This window comes from Haematobia irritans, chromosome 2, assembly GCF_050003625.1.
Source record: "Haematobia irritans isolate KBUSLIRL chromosome 2, ASM5000362v1, whole genome shotgun sequence".
Lineage (NCBI taxonomy): Eukaryota > Metazoa > Arthropoda > Insecta > Diptera > Muscidae > Haematobia > Haematobia irritans.
This window is the reverse complement of record NC_134398.1, coordinates 235,025,980-235,040,892: the sequence shown is the minus strand read 5'-3', so window position 1 is coordinate 235,040,892 and position 14,913 is coordinate 235,025,980.

Genomic DNA, 14,913 nt, shown 5'->3' with positions numbered 1-14,913 from the left:
ATATCTTTTCTCCGCTTAACTTTAACTGAAACATTTTCAGCAGTTAAGTTTCTAACTGGCATATGGAATATATACGCTAGATTACAGATATGTAGATATCACGGTTTAAAAGTTCGTTAGGTAACGTAGCACTAACGGAGCTTCATGAAAATGGGGGTTAGTCTTCCTAATTTGGTTAAAAAGTGAATTCATATTTTAATTAAAAATTTAAATTTCATGTCCAATTAGCTCGTATTAAAATTGTAATAATATGTAACCAGCCTGCGTTGATATCAGGCTAACATAAAAAATAGTACGCTACGATGAGCCCGTCGTAAAGGAAATCGAAACACTGCTAACGTTGTCGTTAGAATTGTTGTCGTGTCCTTGAAACCAGTTTCAAAATATTTATCACAGTAGTTGTTGTTGACTAAGAAACAAGACATTGTGTGATCGTTCACCAATCAGGTGAATTCAGCAATGCCTCTAAAAATAGATTTCGATTTGTTGTTGCAGCAATATAGTAACATATTGAAATCGAAAAAATAGGATTAAGGGATTGTAGCTATATGAGAAGATGATGCACAGTGTTGGTGAAAAAATGATTCAACTTGGGAGAAATGATTCTCGTATGTAATATCCATAAGAAATTAGCATATAAAGGTGGGTATTAAGTTCGAGTCATTTTTTCACGATTACTTTTCTTTAATAATCCATTTTAATGAATACAAACTTTGTGAAAATTTGCTTTGGGATATTCCCCATCAAGTCCCCATCAATAATGAAATCTGCAACAAATGTGTATAATTTTATGACTTTTTTTAATGATTTAGTTTTCACTTTAGTGAAAATTAGCGGCTCAACTCGAACTTAATACTCACCTTAAGACCCAAATTGAATCATCTCACCCAGACAGATCTTACTAGAGACTATGGAAATGTGGATTGGCCGACACTGAAACATATGTTAGTCAGGCTTGTAAGATGGGTATCTGGCATTGTCTTTTCAATAGCTTAATAATACCGATTCCTTAATTAGCTCGTATTAAAATTGTAATAATATGTAAAAATTTTAATTTTTTAATTGTTTTAATTGTTTCAATTATTTTTTATCAAAAAGTTTGATTAAAAGGTTAATTGTATCAATTATTTTTTTTTTAGTTGAAAAAGTTTTCAGCTTCAATTAAATTTGTAATTGAAAATATTTTGGTTATATTTGTTTCTGTATAACTTCATCAACTTTCGCACAGAAGGTTTATTAGGTCTAATGATAATAGTTGTTTAAGTTGACAACATTACGACTAAGTTTAAGAGTAGTTCTACGTATAGCTATATTTGGTATCGCACATAATAAAGAAAACTTTGCTTTTACAAGAATTTGTTTTTTATGAATATGTCCCCTAATTTTGTGCCCAAAGATGAAGGAAATCTTCGCTAATAGTATCAAAAATTGTTTTATTTCATTTTTATTCTATAAGAAATTGTTTCTTAAAACTTTAAAATATTTCTGGAGCATAAAAACCCAAAAGATTTTCAAATAAAATTTTCTGACATTAAAGACGCTGCATTGTCCAAGCTACTAGAACTGTGGCCGAAGAAATGAAAAGGATTATAGAATTTATGACTATGAAAGAAATGAGGATATTAAAATCTTCTTACTCGGCTTTGCATCATTTCAACACTGACACGAAATATAACAAATGTTATCCCTAGCTAGCGAAGGATACCAAGAACAAGTGTGTGAGCTTTAGGTCCTTCGAATAATGAGAAAGGGTATTGTAATTCACATTTGCACACAAACACATACACTTGGACAAATTATACTCTGTTTGCTGTAACTAACGGCCCAAAAACGGATAGCGAGAAAAAAGCGTTATGGAATTTATGTAAAAAGTACATATCTAACGAGTGCAAATAATAACCCAAAGGTTTTAGGGGTTACAATTTATGCACCATTATGGGGCTGCTGATGTTGAAACGACGTTTCGTTTTAACTCGAGTGGCGATAAATTTTAACCAACAAACAACAGCAGTGGCATCCAGCAATAGCAGCAGCAGCAGCCGTACCAAATTCCAAACCCGAATTTCAAGTTAAACCGTTTAAAAAATCCTCTATGTCTTGCTCCTTTTTTTGTGTTGCAGGCTCTGCTGTTTAAATGGCAGCGGCGACATAAATTCCAAAAGGTTTGCCACTTTATAGACCTAAGAACGTAACGTTGCCTTTATAGGTGGCACACATTTGGGACAAATACATTAAAATGTAAGAGATCCATTGGTAGGGGTCGAAACATGTGTCCCTTTATTGCTGTGCCAAACAATTTCAGCTAGACCAAATGACCCCTTTTTGGGGTTTCGGGTACGAAACGTTTCACAAACCAATTATATCTTCACGTACAATTAGGAGAGTTGCTATTTTGGTGGGGGGCTTTTCGGTGATGTGTCCAGGCATATTTAACGACGAGAATGGAATTGAAATTGCTCTGCTGTAAATCAAAATAATTTTCTAGGAAAACAAATTACGCCAACAAGCGAATCGTAACCCATAAATGCGTATTAGAATCAATAACAATGTCTTGCGTTTTACGCCTTTCCTTCTTCATCTTTTGTGGCCACCCAAAGGAGCGGCTGTCATAAAAAAGCATACTCACCATAGTCCGGATGGGTCGTTGCGTATATTCCTTCTGTTGCTTTGGTTTCTTCTGCTTCTTCTTCTTACCAAATCACTCTGCATATATTTACACTCTATAAAATGGCTACGACTGCAAGGTGGCACAATGACTTTCATCGGATATTTCAACGCATAAATAAAAATTCGAAATTCATTCATGCTTTTATGCCGCGGGACTTCCTGTTGGCTTTCAGTAGCGATTCCATGGCATGAATAGGCATAGTAAAAGGCCTTTTTGTGATGCTATTTTCATTGTCAAATACTAGTCTTTTGCAGCTGTTTACTGGAGAGCTTTCGACTTGTTTGAGATCATAAGATTTTGATGTTGGGTTTAAGTTATGAGCTATTATGTTTCACACCCAGTTCGTTTTTTTGCAGCTAAAACAATTGAAAAATTTATTTTCTTTAAAATGAATTATTAAAGAAAAGTAAATAGAATAAATATAAATGTGTAAATTAAAAAAAAAAAATGGTGTTCGGTCGGAGCAGGGATTGAATCCACGACCCTTTGAATGCAAGGCAGACATGCTAACCACTGCTCCAAGTGGCCAACAAATGTATGTTTCTGCTAAATAATGTTATGTTTGCATGGGCTCGTGGGCGCTGCAAACTGTGCTATATAAATGTAACTTATAACGATAATTGTCTACTGGTGACTATAACAGCTGCGTAGCCCAGTGGATAGTGTGTTGGCTGTCCAGGCGAAAGGCAAAATTTAACAAATTTATAAAATTGAATAATTTCTTCAACATTATTTGTATTACAGAAAAAGGTGCCAAGAACTAAAAAATTTCGTGTAAGTGAAAATTATGTGAGGGAATGAGCACAATCGTCTTTGGGGAAAATTCTTCCAAGCATATAATATTTTTGGGCTCAACATGCTTCCAAACATATAATATGTTCACATAGAACAAACATATTAATGTTTCGGCAGTATCCAATAATATATGTACTTCCTGCAAAATATGTTAGAGAAGCGATTTTTTTTGAGGGTGAAGTTGGGAGACTTTTTTTGTACCATTTGACAATGTCAATGATATTGCTACAGAAGTTTATGCCTTCTGTGGGGCCTTAGTTGACACATCGAGAAGTGACCACCTGGGATATTTAAATATATTTGGATTGGTGGTTGGTATCAAAGGAGTTGATGGCTTCCTTTCATCTAACACCTCATTATGTTGTGCGATTGTATGTGTGTGTCGGTATATTTGGAAATTCGTGGTTTCAAAGGAGGCTTTAGGTTGACGCCAAACCACCAACCTCTACCAGGAGGTTCGATGGATGTCAGCAGAAATTCATCTTCCTTTTGCCATTTTTGCAGCGCGGTTTTATTTGAATTTCTTGAATTATTTGCATTTTGATGGAGACTTTGACTTTTGTTTGGTTTCTCTTACTTTGCTGAGACTCTTTTTGGGAGTATGCACACATATTGCGCCATTCACAATTCACGTAATTTATAAGTAATTCATGAAATTCAAATGAATGTCTTTGGGTTTACTTTCATGAATCGTTGACAAGTATGACTTGGCCTGTGGATGGGTGTATGTGGATGAGGAGTTGTGGTGAGATTGTGTTTTTAAAGATTTGGAAATATTTAAATATTTATGACCTCAAATCTGGTTTGTCATTAGCCAATTTGAAGCTGGTATAACCCCAAATAAATGTCAACTGTTTTAATCCTTCTTCGCGTTTTGTTTAAAAATTATCTATTTAAAATCAAATTAAGGCAAACAACTTTATCAATAAATGAAATGAAAACCTCTAATACGCCTTCACAATATAAAAAATCATAAACACTTTGAAGTAATGGAATTCATTAAAATTTTTTTGTTTTATTATAATGAACACTGAATTTTAAATTGCGAGAAGTTTATAAAGATAAGGACTTTAAACAATAGATATCTCCCACACCAAACATCTCTCAAATTCATAGATACGACGTTGGTAATTCACAACATGGAGAGGTTTTCCTTTATGGTGCGATTCGGATGGTCAAAATGAAGCAGATTTCTAAGAGTTTCTCCACTACTGGGTCATGAGGACCTACTAAATTGTACCAGCGCGTGTCCTAAAGTATGGACAAGACCTGATGCGTATGGACCAGGTCCGGTCCATACTTTACTGTACTGTTCTATTCTCTCCAATATAGCGTTGATTATCCATAATCCGTGGCAGGGCTTCGTGACATGTTTCCACACGTAACTACCGGAGATCAAGAAACAGTGGACTGCACCCGACGAACAAGGAAGTTGACAGCTGCCCCGTCAGGTGGAAAAGTAATGACCTCCGTATAAAAGTCTCTCGGTGGGAACGATGCCATTCAAATAAGGAGGTCATCGCCGCCAAACATGCATATTTGGGGTCTAGTGCTCTTTTCGGATGGGTAAAAAAGTAATAAAATAATTAAAATAAAATAATTAATTTTAGTTTAAAAAAATCGTTCAAAGTTCACAAAAAAACTATAGGAAATCACAAATATACTTGATGTGAGTCTTCCTTATTTAATTCCTTTTATTTCTATACATACTCGTAAAGGAACCATATTTTAACGTTGTAAACTTTGTAAAGCTACAAGTCAGAATTTGTTATCTGTGTTGTTTTTGTATCTCTCCCATATCTATGAAATAGTTAATATTTTATGCAATAGCGATTAGATTGGGGGATGTATAATGTATAGAGTATTTCGTGGTTGAAATTCGAAATATTTCAAAATGCTTTGAAGTTAGGACAAACTCATTTCAAAAGTTTGTGTCATCCAATATATTTTGCACAAAAATAAAGTTTTGACTATGAACGTGCTTGCAGAAAGTTTAACTATTGAAATTTTCAATGACGGGGGAATAACCGCTGTGTTTTCATTGATGATGGAGTGAAACATGTTTACACTTCTATGACCATGGTGTCCGCCAATGATTATTGTCCAAATTTAGGGTTGCCAACTCACACATATATATATATAGCATTATATTCCATGTAGTTCTCTGACACATGGGGTACCCTAATTTATTTGAGGTTCGGAAGTCGTATTTTTGTAGATTTGTAGAAGATATGAAAATAGAATCGGTAGTACTTAATGGTCCCATATCGAGTTAGGCTAGGTTAGGTAGATTTGCAGTCCGATATGTCAGGCTCAGTTAGACTATTCAGTCTATTGTGATACCACAGTGGGGGACTTCTCTCTTATCACTGAATGCTGCCCGATTCTATGTTAAACTCAATGACAAGAGACCTCCTTTTTATAGCCGAGTCCGAACGGCGTTCCACATTGCATTGAAAGCACTTAGAGAAGCTGTGAAACACTCAGAAGTGTCACCAGCATTGGGATAATCCACCGCTGAAAAAATTTTTGGTGTTTGGTCGAAACTGGGTTTGAACCCACGGTCCTGTGTATGCAAGGCGGGCATACTAACCATTGCACCACGGTGGCTCCCACATCGAGTTTCTAAAGAGGATTTTTGTATATCTCATAGAATTTGTTTCTACTTGAAGTTCTTGTCCGTCCGAATAACGTGTTAAGTTTTCGAATCATAACTAGTTGTAGTTTAAATTATATGGATGAATAAAAGTTTTATGTGTTTGCGAATTCGAAACAGCATACAGAAATTTTTTTTCCGATTCAATCACGAAATTAATTGACCCAATTAATTTTTAATTGAAATGTCCTCAATAGGTAATTAAAATATTAATTGATTTCATTACCCTATTTCAATTAACTCTTTAATTGATTCAATTAAAAATTTAATTGATATTGATTGCAGAACGCAATTAATTTTTATTAAACACATAACTTTCTCTGTTACTTTCTTCACTGACTTAGTGTTTTTAGTTTGACTAATAAATTGATTATTTGAAATAAATTTTTAATTAAAAATTACGACAAAATCCATCACATTTTTAACCGAGTTAGTCTTCCGAGTTTGATTGGGAAGCTAATTGTATCAATAAATTTATTAATTGGGCATTTTTCAACTTTAATCAACTTTTTAATTGGAAATATTTTGGTGATATTTCTCTTTGTGAGGGGGAATAAAAAATTTTTATTCCCCCTCACAGGGGGAGGCTATTTCTTAACACACGGGCAAAATACAAAATACACTTCGATCTCAAGCAATTTGGTAAGGGTTAAGTTGCTCCAAAATTACTAAAGTTTTTTCATGGAGGGTTCACATTCCTTTTATTTTTATATAAAAAAATAGTATGCCCCAATGTACATATTAGCCCGATGTATCAGGCTCACTTAGACTATTCAGTCCATTGTGATACCACATTGGTGAACTTCTCTCTTATCACTGAGTGCTGCCCGATTCCATGTTAAGCTCAATGACAAGGGACCTCCTTTTTATAGCCGAGTCCGAACGGCGTTCCACATTGAAGTGAAACCACTTAGAGAAGCTTTGAAACCCTCAGAAATGTCACCAGCATTACTGAGGTGGGATAATCCACCGCTGAAAAACTTTTTTGGTGTTCGGTCGAAGCAGGAATCGAACCCACGACCTTGTGTATGCAAGGCGGGCATGCTAACCACTGCACCACGGTGGCTCCCTATGTACATATTAGTACATATTAGTATTATTAATTTGTTACAAAGTACAATTTCCCAAGTCCTAATTTTGTTCTTAATTTTCTCATCTTTCCTTTCCTAGTTGTATCAACACTGAAACACTGGCAACACTGAAAAGTTCTATACTCGTGTGAGGATTTGTACTCGTACTGTCCACTTAGTTACTATGATCGACACGATATAGGTTGGGGTCATATTACTGTTGATTGAATTTGTCAGAGTTTCCAGCATATTTTCACATAGTTTATACTTTTTATACATTTTTATCAGCCACAGCTACATTGGCACTCGCCAGCCAAACATCGAGGAATATAAAACTTAAAAAGTTTGTTTGTTTTCAGTTCTTCGAAATTGTTTGTCAGTAAAACCAAAAAATATGACACTCTGTGGATTTGCTCTCCTGGGTGGGGATGGAAGTGGCAACAAGCTAGAATGAACTTTTTTCACATTCACCATCATTTTCGGAAGAGTTCGTTTATTTGTTGATTGGCTAGAAAACTTTATAATTTGATTCGAGTAAACACACTCGCACACATACACATCACGTATACAACGGTCTACTGTGAAGAGACCATTTTAACCAAAGGGAAAAAATTAAAGAGGTATCATCTGTTGATGGCTACAATGGAATATTCTACTGTTTGTCAGTTGAGTCGAAATTTGCAAAGGATCACTCTTAGCCCTTTGATGTATGGACCTTTTACAGGTGCTTTGTGGACATTGCCATTGAATGTGGCCCCCTGTGGTCGACGTGTATCACATAACGAATGCAAATGACACGGGACGTGCCGCAAAGAGGTCGTTTTATTGGTGACATGTTCAAATTGTAAATTGTGGTCATAAAGCAAACAACATTCGCACAGCCATTCGATATAAAAGTTCAATGGAAATTTGAGTAAATACAAAACTGTGATTTAAAATTTCCATCGAAAATGGAACAAAAAGTAAACTTTTCCAATGAAAAGATATTGGAGTGCGGTCGAATTTACCCCACTCTCCAATTTTTCAATTGGACTGCAGATGATATTTTTTGGTATACCAATAGTTGAGCTAATCATTTCGCTAATGAGTAGCTAATTGTAATAAATTGTAAAATTTTATCAAAATTACACTTTTAATTCCATTGGGGTCAGTTATTAGCTAAGTACTGCGTCATTCGTCTTCCCATGCATTTTTCTTCTAAGGGGAAAACAACAAACAAAGATTGGTATAGCCTCTTTTAACCTGGAGGTTACTCGCTAACCATGCATGCAAATTATGCTGAATGAGCGATTGAGCAAGCATGTATTGAGGTGATGTTTACACATTGTGCCATTTCGTGTTTAATTAGGCTAATGAGAGTTTACACAAATATCAGAATGCATCCAACAGCCCCGGACATGTCCTCATCAAACTCTAGCAAACAAACAAACAATCTCATAAATGAGGCATACCTTCACAGGGAAACACCCATTTAATAAGTTCCCTTTTCCGTCACATATTCTCGAATACGAAAGCGAGTTAGTAAACGAGTAGGAATAAATGCGACAGCACTTACTTACTCGGTTACTCTTGATTGTCATTTGTGTTGTTAATTAACAACCATTCACGATATCATACGAGAGTAAGTGGACACACCATTCCAAACAAATCCCACGAGAGTATGCGAATACAACAGGCAAACACATAAACACATGCCAGGTGTGCGTCTATAACGACGTAAACGGGAGCAAATATACGATCGTAATGGTAGTGTGTATTGGTGGACCATTTATGGCACCGCACAGTGCGACGAAAAAGTTGTACACTAATAGAAATGAAATGACGGAATTGGTGTTCATGAAAGCCAGTTTGCCTTGAACTGCTGCTCGTCCTTAGCAGTTTTTTTGGGCTTCTTTAGGTTCCGCTTGTCAATAGCCCAGTATTTCTCAATTGGGCGGAGCTCTGGCGTGTTGGGAGGGTTCTTGTCCTTGGGAACCACCTGCACTTTGTTGGCGGCGTACCACTCCATGGCCTTTTAAGATGCCAAATCCGGTCAAAACAGTACGGAACAACCGTGTTTCTTCAGGAAAGGCAGCAGACGTTTATTCAAAAACTCTTTCACGTAAATTTCTTGGTTGACAGTCCCGGAAGCTATGAAAATGCTGCTTTTCAAGCAACAGGTACAGATGGCTTGCCAAAATAGATATTTCTTTGCGAACTTTGACAGTTTTATGTGCTTGAAAATATCTGCTACCTTTCCCCTTCCTTTTGCCGTATAAAACTCCTGTCCCGGAAGCTGCTTGTAGTCGGCTTTGACGTAGGTTACGTCGTCCATTACCACGCAGTCAAACTTCGTCAGCATCGTCGTGTACAGCCTCCGGGATCGCGCTTTCGCCGTCGTATTTTGTTTATCATCGCGAGTCACTACCTTCTTGTAAGTCGATAGTCCGGCTCGTTTTTTGGCTCGATGCACGGTTGTAGACGATACACCCAGCTTATTTGCGGCATCTCGGAGAAAGAAGTTAGGGTTTCGCTTGAAACTACCGGCAACTCTCTTTGTCGTCTCAGCGGCTTCCGGTTTTCGATTTCCCCCCGATCCAGACTTTCTGGCTGTCGACAAACGTTCCCCAAAGACTTTAATTACATTTGTAACGATTGATTTGGCAACTTTTAGCGATTTTGCCAGCTTTGCGTGCGAGTAGCTCGGATTTTCGCGATGCGCGAGCAAAATTTTGATACGCTGCTCTTCTTGCTTGGACGGCATTTTGACAACTGAAGAGTGAATTCCAAAATCAAAATAGGAGCAACACACACACCTTCAAAATGAGGGGTTTTCAGGTTTTTTAAATGCAAAATTGAAAGAAATACGTCAAGTTTATATTGACCAAATTTTGACCGTATCTTAACTTAAGGAGATTGTGAAAAGTCATGTTATACAAGAATTCGGAGAAAGCTGAAACAGTGTCATATCTTTGTATACCATATGTGTACATAGCGAGTAATGCTATTGAACGTGAGTCTCTACATTCTGAGAGCGTCTCACTTAGCAAACAGTTCACAACCGTATAGCATAATAGGTATCAAGATAACCTTTATACTTAGCGGAGTACAATGTTGTGATCGCAGTAATGTGATCAGAACATGGCAGAGTGCTGTTGAATATTACCCCAATATTCCTGGCACGCTCTACTATTCTAATTGTCAGGTTATCTATGTCGACATTAATTCTAAACTTCAATGTTTGCCCTTTAATCACCAAACACTTAGATTTCATTGCGTTAATATTTAGTAAGGCCATTGACCGATGCGATGTCCGATGTCTACGGGGTAAAATGCTTTAGAAAGATCTAAAACCATTAACAACACATACTATGGAGCGGCAGATATACTCCGACACTTCAGCAAGTGCAGTAATACAGCTATTTATCTCCCGAAATCCAGATTGTACGATGAGTTTTCCCTTTCAATTTGACGTTACTGATGATGCACATCTGAAATTAAGGAACAAGATATATCTGATCTGAAATCCAACTATTGGCCCATTGCTTAATAGACGTTGCACTGTAGAAGAGTTTCAATGAAAGACAATTTTTAAATTTTAAAATTAAAACATTTTAGAATTCGATTCGATTTAACGTTTTCCTCACAACTTCTGCTAGGATCCACAATGCATTCATTTTATTCCATGTTAAATGGCATGGCCAGGCCAAACGATAAGTAGAAAACTTGAAATGTGTAAGCGATGTGATTTCATTATCATACCTTGGAGCATTCAGAATAGTCACCATTCCATTGGATTCAAACACTATTGAACAAAGCCATACTTGCTGTGCATAGCTATAGATGGATTCTGTGGCACAGGTGTGTATGGATGAGACCACAACAGCATTTGTATAAATCTTCCATTTGGTTGTCACTTATCTTGGACATTAGCATCAATATGTTTCGAATCAGTAATAACATTTACTTGCCGGACGCATCTGCATGAACGCTTGTTATTTGTTTGTGTTTGTATGGGCCTTCTGCCGGACTGGAGGTTTGGTCTGACAACTACGATATCTCAATGATGTCCCATTGTTTTGCCTCCATGTAATTTATAACTTTAGTTTCTGTTATTGATGAGTTTTGAATTTCTAGACCGAACACAGACACATTCACTGCATGTACATAAATTAACAACACAGTGAGCGAGTAAAGTATTTGTACAATTGAAAATATTACAATATCTTGTGCACAAATGATCTTGGTCCTTAAATGTTTTCCCAACTGAGTGGCGATTTATTAGAAAATATACTTATGAATATTTACCATTGCAAGAGAGAAGTAACGTAAAAAAATCACACTGATCAAGTAATGGCAAGTTTGTAATATCCCCATTCTGTATAAAAATCGTGATACTCTCATATAGAAATATGGAGGTGTATATTTCTTACACTTCTTGGGAATCAAAAGCACGTAATTTGAATTGTACACTGAAAAAAAATGTTGTCATAAGGACAAATATGTCCTTAAAATACATACGCCGATTTTGTAGTTTAAAAGATTTATTTTTTTTTGCTGAGTGCGCGCTTTTCATTGAAGGCGTTTTTTCCTTGTAGTTGGGCGATTCGACTTAATTCAGAAATATTCTTCAATGTTATTGAAATCCTTTTTAAATGTATTGTATTTTTGTATCAACTATAAGCTAGGATATGTTTTCCAGGACTTTATTTGAAAGGCGCTATTTACTTGAATGACAGATTTTCTAATTGAAGTCGAGTTTGGATTTGGAAATACTAGTTGAGGTTAATGCGTCTATTAGGGAGCCTTAGTATCCTCAGTATAATTGCTAGCTTTTTTGGGATAGGAAGCAATACCGAAATAATTAAAGTAAAGACAAAATTTTTGGAATCCCTTAGATTATATTTTCTTACAAATTTTAAATAAAACGCAACCACTCTTCTAAGTCTAAGTTTAGATCCAGTGATCACAACATTTTACCAAAGTGACTTAGACTTTGAGAGTCTAGAGTTCACTTGGAAAAGTAACGATTTCAAATGCTTGGAGATGTACGAAACTTTATTCGGGCACTGTTCATAATCATATTGTCACGTAATGATGAATGAACATCTGTTATAAATGTGTACAGAGTGTAGACATATTTACACAAGTTTTGTGCATATCATCTATTCATTGTTGGTCTGTCGATCCGAGGTTTACATTTTTAGGATATTTCACACTAGTGATGGGCTATGTGCGATGGGAAATGGAAATTTTTAATGAGCTTTAATTCATTTGAATGACACATTTGTACAGAGCCCAGATGTGTGCATCCGCATAGGATTTCGATTTCAGAGTCAAATAGAAAAAGTGTTTATTGGAATAATGTTGTAATGGCATCTATGGTCCAAGCCAATGTCATTCGAATGATTCTGCTCGCCAGCACGAGGATGAGGATACTTTGATATATTCATTTATGCTGTAACTGTACTGAAGTGAATCTACCAATGCATGCTTGTTCACATCCATGTAGGCATGTTTATTCTCACAGCAGCTGTGAGTGAGAAAGCAAATCAATTATGTATGACATTAAATAATGCAAATTAATATATTTCATTTGCATATTGTGCACTTTAAACTCGTGCCTGCTCACAAATACTGCCATTTACTTGAGTGGCCGCCTGCATTGCTTAAGGAGCAACATTTGGTTGTATCCAGAGGATTATTTTGCTAATGCCAAATGGTTTGTCAGTAAAGTTGGCAAATATGTATGAAGGTAATTTAAATTAAAATATGCAATTCCAGGATTTGTGGTCATAATACTTGGGTGAGGAGAGTATAATTTCAAGAGAAACTTCTTCTTTAACAAAATTGGTTGACATTGTTAATAGGATGTTCATTGAATTTCGTATTCGTTTTCAATAGTAGCTTTGTGCTAAAATCTCTTTACAAAATTGAAGTAAGACTTTAGTTTGACTATTCCAATCGGTACACTTTTTAAATTAAAATTAATCTGAAGGTGCGGTTTCTCGGGAATAAATACTGGGAAAGTTAACTTGGGCATGATTTGTGGAGTTTTTCCATTGTACTTCTGCAAATGTGAACTGGTGCTGCATAAATTGCTACCATATACTAAGAAATAGCATATCTTGGGAAGATTTTATAGAAGCCTATGGGTTTGTTTAAATATTCTTGGCTACATGCACTCAAAAAACAATGAAAACAATGATGAAAAAACCAGGAAGGAAAATGTTGGTTAATTTTAAAAAATATTAACTAATTTATATTACCAATGTAGATGTCATGCTGATTGCACAAAAATAGGTAAATATTTTTCGACAAAGAAAAATATTTATTTATTAGAAATAATTATTTTTATTTTCACTTGTAAAAGAAAATTTCGTTGTTTGAAGGAACAAAATTGGAGTGCAAAATTGCAAAAAATGTCTTTAGCGCCATACGGAGTATTGGTAATATTTTATTTATTATTTTTTTTTTCCAATTAATGAATTGTTGATTGAAACGAGCTCGAGGTCTGTATTTTTTAATTTATTTTTTTTATTCAATATTTCGTCTTTTCATTGAAAGTCTGAAGTATTTGAAGTCTTTCAATGAAAAGACGAAATATTGAATAAAAAAAATAAATTAAAAAATACGTACCTCGAGCTCGTTTCAATCAACAATTCATTAATTGGAAAAATTAAATACAGGTCGAATACAATAAAAACAAGTTTGTATTATTTTTTTTTTAAGAAATTATGAGCAATTTTTGCGGGAGGCACGAATTTAGTAAATCTTTGTGTATTATTTGTGTACAAGTTTTACCCTTTTTTATTTCATTTAGCTAACGTACAAAGTTATTAAATTCAAGAAAACTTTCTCAAAATATAATAACTCCTTGAAAGAAAATAGAATAAAATTGGCTTTAGTGGCACATAGGGTTTCACTTTGTTTTGTCAGTGTAGAAGGTAGACTTTGTGTTGCTTGGACTCTAGATTGATATTTGTATAGCCCCCATTTTTTCCCCATTTCATAACACCAAATTGATAATGATAGGATAAATAAAATAAATAAAATATTTAAATAATAATAAAAATATTGATTAAAATTAGAGAAAATTTTTAATAATTGTTGGTTTTTCTGCCACAATGTTGGACTTTCACTCATAATCTAGCTCATAAAATTAAAAAAAAAAATGTAAATTTGTTTGTATGATTGGTTGTACAACTAATCTCATTACAAATCGGATACCTTCAATTTGACTTTACAATGGAAGAAATTAGTCGGCTTCTTTGTCTGGCCACGAAATGTTGATTAGATTTTACCCCCCGTATGGGACATGGCGTCGTATACGGAACTGATATTTATTTCTGTTACACATACGCATGGGGTGCATTTTTTCCAATAGTTGGAATATAGGATTGGATAATGAAGCTGTCGTATATTTGTGTTTTGCAGCATAACCATTACCCAGAAGTCATTTTCCAATTTAAGTGAATTACAGCCGAACATGTTAATATAGAACACCGGTTATAACAAACTTTAGGTCTCAATTATTATTCTTGGATTGGACAACAAATGAGTGCGTTTATAACGAATATGGTTAGCGAACAACATTTGACATAACAACATAAACTATTAATTTTTCACTACTAGTATTTTGTTAATTGCAACATGTACATTGAAACCTCTTCGAAGTGGACCCACGGTCGCCTACATTTTGCGCACAGTTGGGAAGTGTCCACTTACGAGATGTTAATTTTTAA